Genomic DNA, 14,418 nt, shown 5'->3' on the forward strand with positions numbered 1-14,418 from the left:
ACAGGACTGATGTGGTATATATTTTGATATAAAATTGAAGAGACTTCATGATAGATTTATTGTAGTAAGAATTAAGAAAAGAGATAAATTGAGGCTGCCTCAGAGTATTTGCTTCAGTAATTGTGGATATGAGGTTACTAATCATTGAGACGGGAAACACAAAAATAAATAAATAATTTAACCAGTGGAGAATGAAAAGGCAGAATAAGAAAATTAACTGTTCTCTTTTGCACATATTAAGTTTGAGATCACTCTATGGTCATTCTCATAAAGATAAAGGAAGCTGTTAACAGTAGAGAGACTAGAGTGGTTTAGGAGAAGACTAAGGCTATTTAGACCACTGAAGAAGGCAAAAATCAGAGAATGAAGTAGTACAAAGAGGAAAGTGTTTCACAAGAAAGAAGGTGCTCAGGAGTGTCATTTGATGTTGAATGAATAGGAACAACACTCATATCAGGAACCCTAGCTATTCTGTGCAAGTCTATCATTTCTTTGGAGTGGTTTTCCAGTTTCAGTCAGAGTAAGTGACATACAATCAAGGTAACAGTTCCACAAGCAGTACACCAGGCAATGACTTCAAGTTCTGTACCTTTTCCCACACTCAGTCTCCATACCTTTTTAGCATTTTATTCTGGATTTTACCAATGTTAGATTTTTGGTGATGAGGTACAATGTTAAACGTGTTTGTGTTAGTCTTAACTTATTGTCAGGAAGCAATTTGCTCCTGTGGGTCTTCTGCCTTGTCACTGTAGAAATAAATAAGTGAACAAGTAAATAAGTGGAGGAATGAGTAAATAAGTAAATTCTGAGTAACTCGTATGTGTCAGTTACTAAGCTAAGCTGCTTTCAATGTATAATCATTTAATGTTTAATATATTGCTATGAGTTTTTTTCATATTCTCGTTTTATGTGTAGGAAGAATGTAATACAGAGGGTAAAAGGCTCACATCCATATAAATAGTAGGTTGCAGAAGCAAAATTTAAGCTCAATTTTTCTAATTTGAAATGTTTAGTTTTTATTTCCCCAACACATCATAACTACCTCAACAGTAGTAAACCAAACCGCAAACTCATAAAAATTCTATTATTTCTTTAATAACTAAATTGAAAAATAAAAATTTTGCCAATATAATAAGAAATTAAATTGAAACTATTGCTAAATAAAACAAGCATTCAACACATAGCTTCACCTTTTAAAAAAAAAAAAACAATGTTTGTCAACTGAGAAGGGAAAAATATATGTAGAAAATTATTTCAAAATTTCCACAAGAGCATTAATGACACTGTAGGGAATACAATCCATTTTTGAAGAAAACTGTTTACAATCATTGCATTACTCTTTTACTAGTAACATTTTTATTGAATAATTAACTATTTAATTATTCAATATTTAATAAAAAAATAATTTTGTGGAAAACTATGCTGGAGTAAATGCCTCAAAGAGTAGGTATTTATAAGCTGTTTTTTTAAGAATCCAAGAAGAAAATGGAGAGAAAAGATTGAGAACTTTAATGAGCATGGCAGCAATGTATTGGGACATTTCATAATACCTTTCAGCTTCATTAGAATTTATGAGGAAAAAAAATGCAAAAGTAGAGCTGTGAAAAATAAAGTTTTTGGTGTCACCACCTCCAGTATTCCCTAGTAGCTCCCTAAACAAGTGGATTTGTTTAGAATCGTGTGATCATAGAATGAATAAGTATTAACTTAGCATGCAGAATTTTAGGATATTTTACTGATAACTAAATACCAGCACCATAGATTAGTGATAAATTGTGTGATATCACAAAGTCAGATAAATAGATTATTTTCAAAATTAACATATACTATGTTCCATTTACATATATTTTCTAAACTCTTATAAATTTAGTTCCCTTCTATCACATAACAACCCATAGATCATAATAAATAATTAGGACCACTATTCAGGAAGGCAAAACAAGATGTTTTTCTTCAAAGCACATTGTAGATATATATTTCCTTGGAATCACTTTATATATTGGGAAATGGGGCCAACTGCTATATGCTTCATAATATTCAGAAATGTGGCAAAATTGCATAAAACAACCCTTAGAGATTCAACTGCTCTACTCATCTCGTAATCAAGAACACAAATTAAGTCCATGCATACCCTCCCAATGTCAGGAGCTGCGTGACATATTCAGGCAGAAGAGTTTAACATTATGTAAGCTTCTTTGTCTTTTGGATTCTGACCTCCTAGGTTGCTGCGCATGCCCAAAATAATTATACCCTGAATCCTTCACAATTTTGAATATACACACACATGTACACATGCCAATCATGTGTTTAATTGTTAATATTGAACTGAATATTAGTTGTCCTATCACAGCAGTCTGTTTTTTACCTAGTAACAAGCATTCTCATTTTTCTGTCTCCTCTTCAACTGAGGAAAAAAAAAATCATTACCTAATTGTGTTCATATTGTTCAGTGATTACCTTTCTTTGAGTTTGGAAATATCCTGAGACTTCAATTTTCTTCTAATTATTTTTCAAATAAATTACTGCTTTTCATTAGAAAATGTGTAAAGTTAAATTTATCTACACCTAAATTCATACTTCTTGAATATCTAGTATTGGATAGTTTGAAGACCATACTTCAATTAACAAAAATAATAAATGAAAAAGAGAAGAGTTTTGGAAAGGAGATTAATTATGCTTTGGATATGCTAAATTAAGTAGAAAAAGAATATGTAGTGGATATTGTCAGATCAGTGGTTAGAGATTTAGGGCTGAAAGTAGGGAGGTATTTAAAGGCTTTCAATACATATAAATGAGTTAAAAAGATGTATATGAGGTATTTGAGGGAAAATGAGCCATCAATGATATCTTAAAGGCTTTTTAGTACATGGACATTTAGAGAAGTAAACAGTAAAGAAGTTTTCAAGATGTTGTAAAGGAACCAAGAAGCTAAGGCTGGGCAGAAGTGCTAAGAAATATGGAGTAGTCCTCAGCTTCAAATACTAACATAGTACAAGAGAATATCGGTTATTAATCCATTCTTTTGACAAATTGGATAAAATCTATAGTAGAAGGTGTTTTGTAAGAAGCACTGTGACAGAGACTGGCGTCCTATTTTCCTAGAAGCACAGACAGTCAATTTCCTAATCTTCTTAGAATCAGTATCGTTTCACATGCCTAATTCTTTATAATACAGCAAAAGTTATAAGGCCAGCACAATTAAAAGCTGGTATACTGAATTTACACACTGCCTATGCCCTCCCTTCTACCCAAACTCAGTTGGTTGATATCAGGGCAGCATTTAAAGCATCGGAAGAGGGAGAAACACAGCATAGAATAAGCCTGAACCCTTGAATTAACCCTCAGACCTATTTCAGAGAACAACAAAACCAGGAATGTCAACCCACATTTGTTTGTTTATATATGAGAAAAAAAATGGCTACATCCCTGAGATTCAGAGATTTATTTGTTACTATAGCATAGGAAAGCATAACCTGGATAGATTTTAATACTGAGAAAAACTCTTTATATCTGGAAAGTATGGGATAAAAAATCATTGAGAGAACAATTACCATAAATATAACAGGGTTTAGATTGCAAAGGTCTAAGTTTTATGTATTTTATAAAGGTGAGTTAAGAAAATAGAAGTGATTAAGTAGAAAATATTACTTTAAAATCTGATTGTGAAAGAAAGAGGAGAGATAATTTGGAAACATAGTGGTAAGCAAAGAAATTCAAAAGAAATGGCAGCAGCCTAGATATGCTGGATGTAACGTAATAGTCTTTATAATTGAGAACAATGCAATACCATAAAGCTAGGTATTATTCTATGGCTCTTTGCCGAATACATGAAAATAAATAAAATCAGTAAAAGGAAATTCATTTGTTTGGAGAACTGTGATTCAAGTGACAAAACAATTAAGAAAATAAAAGAGTGAGCTGGAGTTCAAAAAAGTGATAAAGATAAGGAATGCCATTAAATTAAAAAAAAAAAGAAGTTGCTGGTACACGTTTTCAGAATAAGGGTCTAGGCTAAAAGCAGCAATGGGGAGCAAAGAGCATGTTGGACCTTCCTCTCAGTACTGTGAACAGGAAAAAAAAAAAAAAGAGAGAGAGAGAAAAACTAAATTGTTTCAGAGTAGATCCCAAGGATAAAGAATGTTATCAGGATATGGCAGGTTTTGACACATGTGAAAAGAAGAAAAGAGCTTTTATGTAAAAGATCAAATATCCTAGAAAGATGAGTTTACGATAGACTTTCAAAAAGCACAGTGGAAGTTGCCAAATTTCAAGCTGAGTTGGACTGGGTTGATAATACTGGAGAACATAATGCATGATTTGTAAAAATGATGTCTTGCTGTGACCTTTCCCTTACTCTTCCTTCTTTTCTGGTGCCATTGCCTTCTGTTTACTCTGTCCTGTCTGAATTACTATGGAGAAAAGGAAAACAAAAAAAGACTGGTGTTAACCTTGTTTTTTAATACATTATACAGCATTATTTTTGAGAAAGTGAGTTGATATCTTTTCCTCAGTTTCTTTTTTTTGAAAAATTTATCACTTTACTGATTATCACCTAGCACTGCTGCAAAATCTAAAAGCAAAGAATGAACAAGACAAACAAACAGAGACCCATGGACATGAACAATGGACTAGTGGTTACCAGAAAGGAGCGAGGAGAAGGGAGGATAAAAAAATAAAATGTTAAAAAATAATAATAAAAATAAATAAATAAAAAGCAATTAAAAATTTAAAAAATTTTCTTACTGAATTACTTGCTGAATTATTTACTGAACTAAAAATCCAAGATCAAAAAAGAACTTAATATATACTGAAAGATTTATTTTTAAAAGTAGAACATCTTCTCAAACAAACATAGGCTTAAACAATATAAGTGTCATGATCTATAAATCTGCTAAGGAAAAAAACAGAATTTAACTTTCTTCCCATGGAAATTTTTGCCAATACATAGAGGCATAACTGTGATTACACCATAGGAGAGAGTTTGTTCCAGGAGTGTAAGGATAAAGCCAAATCCCCATATCTGTTGAATTCACTACCCCATTATGTGTCCCAAGATAACTTTTCTGCACTCATGCATTGGGGCACAACAGGGAAAATTAAACCTAATACTCAAGAAGTAAGACTAAATTTACAAACCTGAAATTATTTTATAAAGCCAAAATCAATACTCTTCTCAGAAAACCTTATGAATGAATACTAGTTAAACTTCTAAGTTACTACTGTTTGATGGAGAGAAAAATGAGCTGTTTTAAAATTATTTTCCTAGAGTTTCAAAGGAGATAGAAAAATCTACTATGGGATGACACTGAGCAAGTAGTCCAAAAAAAGTGTAGAGTGATTAAGATTACTATTAACAGTGATAAGTTATTAGTATGTACTCTTCATATAATATGATGAAAATGATACCTATGCTGTTGCTTACCTCTCTGAAACACAATCCCAATCTAATCATGCTAAATGCATCAAACAAATCTCAACTGAGGGACATTCTACAAAATATCTGATTAATATTTTTCAGAAATGTCAAAGTCATCAAAAATAAGGATAGTCTGAGAAATTGTCACGGCTAGGACTAGCCTAATGAGAATGTAGTATCCTAAACAGAACCTTGAAAAGGATCCCAGAACAGAAAATGGACACTAGGTAAAAATCAAGAGAATTTGAATGAAGTACAAATGTTAGTTTATGCTAATATATCAGTATTTATTAATTGCAACAAAATGTGCCATACTAATGAAAGATGTAATAAGAGAAATTAAGTGCAGAACATATAGACCCACTGTATAATTGTCTCAATTTTTCTGTAAATACAAACCTGTTCTTAAAATATAGTACTTTAAAAAAGTGCATATAACATATAGGTAGAGTTTAAAGAATAAACATAAACATAACACCTGTGTACCTACTGCCTAACGACATAGAAAATACAACTAACTTTGAAATATCCGAAGTGTTCTTCTCTACTTGCTTTTCTTTACTCTCTTCATTCTCTTGCTTGTCTTTATGATTTATAGTATATTATCTAAAAATACATAGTTTAGTTTTGCCCTTTTTAAACTTTATATGAATGGCATTATTTTGCTTTTAATTGTTTAAGGTTAGGCTTTGAAAGTATTCATGTTGGCGCAACTAGCTGTAGCTTATTTCTTTTCCTTCTGTAAAACAAGGTCTCTTCTCTGCTTCAAAGTTTTTTGTCATTTTTGAAAATTACTTTTTTTCTAAGAAAAGCCTTTATGTTTTCCAGTAGAAGTTTTATTTTATTTTTTCATTTTTTACATATATTTATTTGCTCTACCTTGAATCAATGTTGTTTATGAGATAGGGCATACCATTTTATTGTAAATATATGTATAATTAAATCTCTCAACACTATATATTTGTTAGAAGTCTTTCACCACTGGTAAACAATGCTGCCCTGATGATATATAAAATCTCACGTAAGCATAGGTTTATTTCTTAGCTTTCTATTTAGTTCCATTTGCCAATTTCTATACTCCAATATCACTAAAACATTGTGTTAATTTGAGACAATGAAGACCCCTTTTTCAGAGATTATAAAATCATAATTAAAAAGATACAGTAAAATATGAATTTCATGATTATAGATGCCATAATAGGCACCTAATTAAATATTTTAAGGTTCTCATATTCACTGTGGCTTTTGTCTATGATATTTAAAAGGCACAACTGAGTCAATAATAGGAGAAAATAATTCTGAAAAAGTTCTGGTTGGGAGAGGTTTAGAATTTTTAGTGTCAAATATGATTATTCACATTTGTTAATAATGATAAGTTATTAATAATTTATATAATATAAACTTATAATTTATAATTGTTTTAATAATTATTTACTCATTCACTTTTAAGAGCTCTATATCCATTACTTTCAACTTTCCAGTCTTCAAAAATAACATATCTATCCCTGACTCCGGGCTTTTGTACTTGCTATTTTTACTATCTCAGGTGTTTCTCACTGGGTCTTTGCATGGTTAATTAATTTTCTCAGGGACGCCTCTCCCTACAATCATTCTAGCTAACTATCTTTGGTGCAGGTAATGTATGAGAAGTGATCTTAAGGTGCAAGAGTAATGGAGCACGAAGAGTGAGAGATGAAAGGGAAGGAAGCTAATTAAAAGTACATTATGTAGATTATCACTATTGGAAACAGATTTAACCTGCTCTGACTCTCCCCTCCGAGAAAATATATAGAGTTTGCTTTAGAATTGTCCCATCAAAGGAAAAGGAGGAAGCTGTGGCACTGATCCATCGATTCTATTTCTTATCTTTTTCTTGTACTTCTGACTTACCTGTACTCAATGAAGTTCATTGGCTTCTAAAGAAGTCTCAGGAGAACGGAGAGATAGGTAGATTAGATGAGAAGCTAACAGCACACAAGGGCTCAATCCATCAAAGCTGCACCAGCAGAGAGGACTGGTGCAGGGGGTAAATGCACCTGCTATGTGAAAATAGTCAAACCATCCAATCAATCAATTGGTTTTCACTTATCATGTTTTATTTCTTTTACAGTTCTTACCATTTTCTGAGATTATTTATTTTCCATTAACAATCTAGATTCTCCAGTTCAAAGACAAGTTTGATGGAAACCAGACATCATTCTATCTTGCTGATCACACTATGCCTATCATCTAGAACAGTGTTTAACACATAGGAGATACTCAATATGCATTCGTTGAAACATTTAATTAATGAATATTCATAAAAGAAAAAATGTGAGGGAAAGCTCCAGGCAAAATTCTAACAAACTTAACACCATGCATATCGCCTAAATCATAATCCAAATACCTTAGTCTGACAACCAAGCCTCCACAACAGCACATCAAAATGTTTTTCCAATCTAATGAAGGCCTCTATACTTTAGTCTTTCAAACTGGTCAATATTATTTAATAATTTCCTTTTTTCAAGAATTTGCTAATTCTTTGCTATTACTTCACACGTTTTTTTCTCTTTAAAAAGTTACCAATTCTTAAGTGTCCATCTCAAGTACATTTCCTGTGCAAAGGCAATCTCGCTGACTAATGTTACTCTTTCATTCCCTTGAGTTTCCGTAACATAGTCAACTCGTTATTTTCCTTTCCCATTCCGCCTTACTTTAAATCTATGTCTATATCAGATGGAGCTTTGAAAGCAGGAACAAGGCCATACCACTTAAATTCTTTCTGAAAGAAAATGAGTAAAAAGTAATTGTTATTTACTTTTGTATCTCATTTCTATATGCCTAACCTAATGAAGGATCTCAGTGTATGTTAATTGTTTAAATGGTTTAAGTCTAGATATTTGAAATTCCAAGAGAACAGCAGAGTGTGCATAGCCAAAGGTTACGAATGATAACCAAAGCTGTTGGCAGATTTTCAGAGTAAATTATCCATCAATATCTTTCTATTGCGCATATTTCATTTCCATTTTTACTTTTCTCTTTCCCTATTGTTTACTTTTCCAACCACATCAGATGCCACAGTCTTGGAATGGGGTTGATGTTCTCTATTTGAATAATTTAATGAGCACCTTAAAGAATAGAATGACATTTGTTCCACTGGAGTTGGGAGCTTTTGAGTAGGTAAATGGTTAATGGCATGTCTAAATGACCGTTGTTATTTTGTGGTCTTTTTCTTTTCCAAAATTGAGATAGCTGTCTCACTCAGTTTTAGCTCATCTGATCTGCAATTTGTAGTTAATTTATTAGTGAGAGATTTAGTTGTAAGGAAATTAAGTGTTGAATGTTCAGTTTGGGAGTGATCTGATAGAGCTGGTCTACTGTGGTTACTTGTTAATAAAGATAGTAGACTTGATAGACTTTCCTCCAGCTATCTGCGTTATCACACAGAAATATATTTTATTAGTACTTTAAAGTTTTTACATTTTTCTCGTCGAGTTTGGAAAGTGGAACATCCTAACACTAATGAAAAATTGAAATTATACGATTTTAGAAATATTACCAACTTGTCTTGCTCCACAGGTACAGTTTCATCCACTTTCAAATAATCTTCTGAAAATTAAGTTTATTAAGTCATTTTGCTTAATAAAGTTTGATTTTTTTTAAAGCATTTAAATATGAACCATTATCAATAGGGACTTTCTGATAGCTGAAAACAGAAGTAACTACCTAGGTCTCTGCCTCTATTTTTTCCAAAAATAGAGAACAACAAGGAGAAAAATATATATAACACTACAGAAAAACTCAGTGTAGCTTCAAGACAAAAACTGCCTAAACACCAGATTATCTGAGTATAAAACTACGAAAACATCAAGTGATTGAGTATGATCTCTAATGCTCCCACCCACACCAGTCTGAGGCTAGCAATGGCAGATTGAGAAAAATGCAGGAAATGGAGAAGAGAGTAATCAACAGTGCCTGTGTCTGATCCAAAATCATTGTCAGAAAGACTAATTCGCCAAGTACAAAATAGTAAAAAAGTGTCAGAGAAGATAAAAGAATTCATAACAGGGATGCAATAAATAGTATATGCCACTCAAATGAAACCTTGCAGCTTCTGGAGCAGAAAAAAACTATTGAAAAGGAGAATTAGAAGCACTTTTTAGCAATGAATGGTTAAAGAAAAAGAGAAACAGCATTTGAAAATTTACGGTTATGAAACACAAAAAAGAACTAAAATTTTAAGAGATACAACTTCTTCATCCACCATAAAAGCTGAAAAACAAAATACACTAAAGTATCTTGATTTTATTATATTTACAGAGAAAAGTCATGATATAGAAATTTTTAAACATCCCCATAAGACAAAAATTATCAGGAAATATTTAATAGAGTTATCAGAGAATAAAATTCAACATATATCAACTGAGAGAAGGTCACCCTAGAATAAAAGAACCATAAAGCAGCAGAAGCTTGTAAAAAATATTCCAAAGAGACATAAATATACTAAAAGAAATATATAAACATACAGACAACCGTTTGAAATCTGAAATTAAAATATTAAGGAAAAATGGTCAAAAGGTGATGATAATAAATGAAATTAGTACTGATTAAATACAGGAAAGAATGGGAAGAAAATAACAGAATTATCTTAGAAATGAAGAAAAAAATTGCAATGTCCCTAAAAGAGAATAGACTGAAGTGAAAATTTAATGAGTCATTGACAAAAGGTATAAAACAACCAAGTCAATAAAAATAAAATAAGCTAAAAGAGTTAGAAAGAAAGTAATGAAAATAGTCAAAGAAAATTTAACATTTGTTCTATTGGAGACCCCAAAGGAGGAGGAAGGAGCAAAAGGAAAGAAATGAATATTTAAAACTTGAATTCAATAAAACTTTCCAGAATTAACAAGCTTTTTAAAAATATTTCAAAGGTCCATCAGGTTCTTGGAAAAATACACTCAAGACAAACTATTCAGAGACATATCCTAGTAAAATTATTGGATTCTAAAAAATATAATCCATGATATTTCCAGGTATAAAAAGTAAATAACTTTAAAAAGCATAAGAAAAGTAACTTAAAATAGCAAAGATTAATGAAAAACAACATGCATAGGAAGGCAGCAGTTGGGCAGTGTTTTTTATTTTTTTCACCTCAGCGAAATATGATCAAAACCAAGTATTTTATATATAACAAGTTATCCTTTAAATATCAAGGTTATTGAGGGGAAAAAATCAGGTTTCAAAATACATAAGAAATTCTGCATCGTCACATTCACTTCAAAGTATCCACTAAAAGATGAACTTGTCCACTCAAAGGTGACTGAGAAAAATATATATATTCACATAACAAAGAAGAGATGAAGGTGGAATTTATTTTGCTGACCAACCCTGGAGAATTTTAGCAATAAATTATATAATGATAATAATAACTTATAACCCATAAAATAAACTAAATATCCATTATTCTGCACTGATATACATAATAGAATAAATAAATAAGTATAAACAATTATTCTTTATAGTAGACTTCTAATTCATAAATGTAGAAGAATTGATGGAAATAGAAAACTACCATTAGATAGTCACTCCAGTAATAATTTTCCAGGCAAAAATCATGCATACAACCTATGATTAGTGAGTTAAGATAAGATAAAAATAGGATATTTGCATAGTCTTTAAAATATCTCTCTATGAAATATTTATTAAACACAAAGGAAAAAAAATAGTAATTTTATAGTGGAGAATCCAGGTGGACATCACCTAAAACAAGAGATCAGTGTTAACATCCCATATCATTGGACCCAGCATCATCATGTATCTCTTGAAAGAGGGCACTGAAAAAAACACCGTACACCTTTTTGGTATTCGTTCTAAAAATGAATAGCATCAACTTAATAGTTTGGTAATGCAATTATGAAATTTTGCTTAGTACCTTCAAAAATGTTAACTAAAATGAATAAAAGTTTATGCTCTATCAAGAAGTTTGGAGGTGTTCACCTAATTTGTTTAGCAATCTACCATTAATTAAGAAATTAAAATATGTCAAGATAACTGTTATATCTATACCAAAAAACCTTAAAAGACAGTAATAATGAACTAGATGATTATAGGAGACATTAAAAAGTTTTGATATATTCCTGGATATCTAGAAAGCTACATATATGTGGAAGGCTATATAAATTTCTGGGATAGGAAAATGCCACAGTAATTCACCTCTAGGTGACCTTGAGGCCATACCAAGGCAGGAAATGAAAGCTTTCTTTATTTATAAACTACCTATTTTCTTTCTTTATAAACTACCTGAAGTTCAAATGTGTGCCTTTACACAGAGATCTTCTTGGCATAAGATGGAAAGCAAGGCTTTTAAGGAATTTTCTGACCATTTAATAGCTGACCACTAAATCATAGTGATCCAGGTAATTCTAGAAAGCCGAGCTTAAAAATAAAATAACACATATAGAAATAAAAAGCTAGTAAAGAACTAAGTGGCTGTTATACTACAGAGAGTACAGAATATACAGAATTCATTCAGAAGAATGGCTAAACAAATAGAAGCAACAAGAAAAATACAACAATGATAAACAATGAGGGAAGATTTATCTAAGAATAAATCTTAGAGAAAGATATCTGATACTAGAGGTATTCAAGCGTACTATCAAAAATGTACAATTTTCAATTAAAAAAAGAGATCCAAAGAAAAAAGAAAGTTTGCTACATATACAGAAAAAAAAAAAAGCCAATAGAAAATGTCCTCCCAAGAATCCCAGATCTAAAAGTCTATCAACTATATTTTTTCAATGAGAAAATTTACGATATATCAATTATACTTGAATAATGCTATTAAGAATATAGTATAACACATAAATTCAGATGTCAACATTAGACACATTTTATGCTACCATGATTGTATAGAATCACAACCATGCCTAAACTGAGGATAATAAATTATATATAACATTCAATGGCATACGTCACAAAGAATATAGGAATTTGCAAAGGTTTATGTGTGTTTTAAAAACCGTAAAGCAATGTACACTAGCCCTTTGTCTGGTACCATTTAGGTGAGCATTTCTGTTGATGCCACTTTTTTGCTTAGTGATTTTCCTAGAAAACTAAATTAGAACAATTAAACACTGAATATGCGTTTCTAGTCTTTAATACACAGATTAGTTATTCATTTTATGTCTTTAATTTCATTGTACATAATTTGTTATATACATAAATGTGGAAAGTTAACACAGTTTTGAAAGTGCATTTTAGTTCATGGCGGAAGGTGAAATATTTTTAAAGGAACATATCAATCTTAAAATGTGCTACGCTGTAAAATAGTCTGAGTACAATTGTATCTCAGCAGGATTACCAAACTTAAAGCTTGCGGACTTATATTTTCCTCTGGTAAAAAAATATCATTCAATGAGTTAGCAAAATTTAAGAGGAGAACAATAAGAGATAATGCAACATGTTGTACATTGTGAGAAAATTCACAGTTTTTTTTTTCACCTGTGCCATTGTAGTCTGTGATTAGTGTATCTATCAAACTAATCAGAAACATTTATTCAAAAGGCAATGCTGTTGAATGAGGTAAACGTATGCCAACCTGTAGAGATAAAATCATACTACATCCAAATAATGTGTGAGATAATGGATAGTTATTATTCAGGAGCCATTTGGACAAAGATATAAGTTCTTTAAAAAAAAAGTCATAAAGTTTACTTCTAAACTGTAAAATAAAAATTGAAGCCTGATCCTTGCATTTGAAAATATCAGAAGTTATATAAGGCACCTAAAAGTGAGATAAAATACCACAAGTCTTCAGAAATACTGAGTAACTATTTGGAAAATGGGGGCAGCAGCTTGCAAGATATCATTTTAATGGGTTTATAAAAGCTCATGTGTCTAAGGGACTTTTCTTTGCTCAAGAAAATGTCACAGAGATATATGTCTCAGACAGTGTTTATGAACAGTAGAGTTATTCATAGTTTTCGTTATGCAATTACTGTGGTCTGTGTGTCAAACAGCCTGCATGTATTTATGATGGTTTCCTGCCATATGAAGTCAGGCTGATTTAATATATATGAACTTGTGTTACTCATACAGCTCTCACACATCAACTCACTTAACAGAATTCTTAATGTAAAAGAATATTTATGCAGTTATTCAATTAAAGTTTGTAAGAAAAGAAATGTAGATACTTTTAAGTCAACCATGGATTGAAGGTTAAGTGCATAGCTGTAATTCACTTATTAAACTCCTCTCTGCTTGCCCTCTTGACAGAATCAAGAAATTATGGGAATTTAAAAAAAATAACAAATGTTTATTTAACTGGAAATATGTTGATAATTCACCTTTATTAGATAAAATAGAAAATAAGAGACAGAGATACAGAGAATAAGAGAAAACAGTTTAGTAGCTTTATGGCTTGAAAGGTTTCCAAGGTATTATTTAAAGGACTTAACCTCCCTGACTTTTATAAGGAAGAGATTTAAACCAATAACCTTATTGTTAAGACCTATAGAATTTTAGGCAAATTCAATTTTGATATATCTTTCTAACATTTATTAAGTGTATAAAAATTTAACATTTATTAAATTTATTTAAATTCCTTGTTCTCATTTTTGCCATTAATAACATTGTGGTGATAATGCCCTACCTGACATCATCGTTGGGTAGGTTAATAAAGATTTGTAAAGTCATTGTAACAATACCCGACACATAGCAAATTTCCTATAATTGATTGCTATGATTGTTATTGATAGGTTCGTGAAATATTAAAATGAGTGAGGTTTCCCTTAGTGCCCTCTGATCTGCCCTTTTATGTCTTTTCCTGTCCATTCCCAGCTCTTCAATCTTTTCTTCTTGATAACGTCATATTCATTTCAAGGATATTGATCTCATTACCCTGTAGACAATAAAATATTCCTCTATCCAAAAAATAAATTAAGAAAGCAATCCCATTTACAATAGCATTAAAAAGAATAAACTACTTAGTAACAAATTTACCCATGGATGCAAAAGATCTGTAC

General features: G+C 31.1%; 1 long non-coding RNA gene across 1 annotated transcript in view; it reads right to left on the reverse strand.

Annotated features, from left to right (window-relative positions):
* Positions 1-3,567: 3,567 nt before the first annotated feature.
* Positions 3,568-14,418, reverse strand: part of LOC120609428 (uncharacterized) — a 33,076-nt gene continuing 22,225 nt past the window's right edge. Inside the window, exons 2-3 of the long non-coding RNA XR_005654773.1 lie at positions 7,307-7,455; positions 3,568-4,409 (exon numbers count right to left, since the gene is read on the reverse strand). This is a non-coding gene — a long non-coding RNA (uncharacterized LOC120609428). The remainder of the gene's footprint in view (positions 4,410-7,306; positions 7,456-14,418) is intronic.

Source organism: Pteropus medius, unplaced genomic scaffold (genome assembly GCF_902729225.1).
Source record: "Pteropus medius unplaced genomic scaffold, Ma_sr-lr_union100, whole genome shotgun sequence".
Taxonomy (NCBI): domain Eukaryota; kingdom Metazoa; phylum Chordata; class Mammalia; order Chiroptera; family Pteropodidae; genus Pteropus; species Pteropus medius.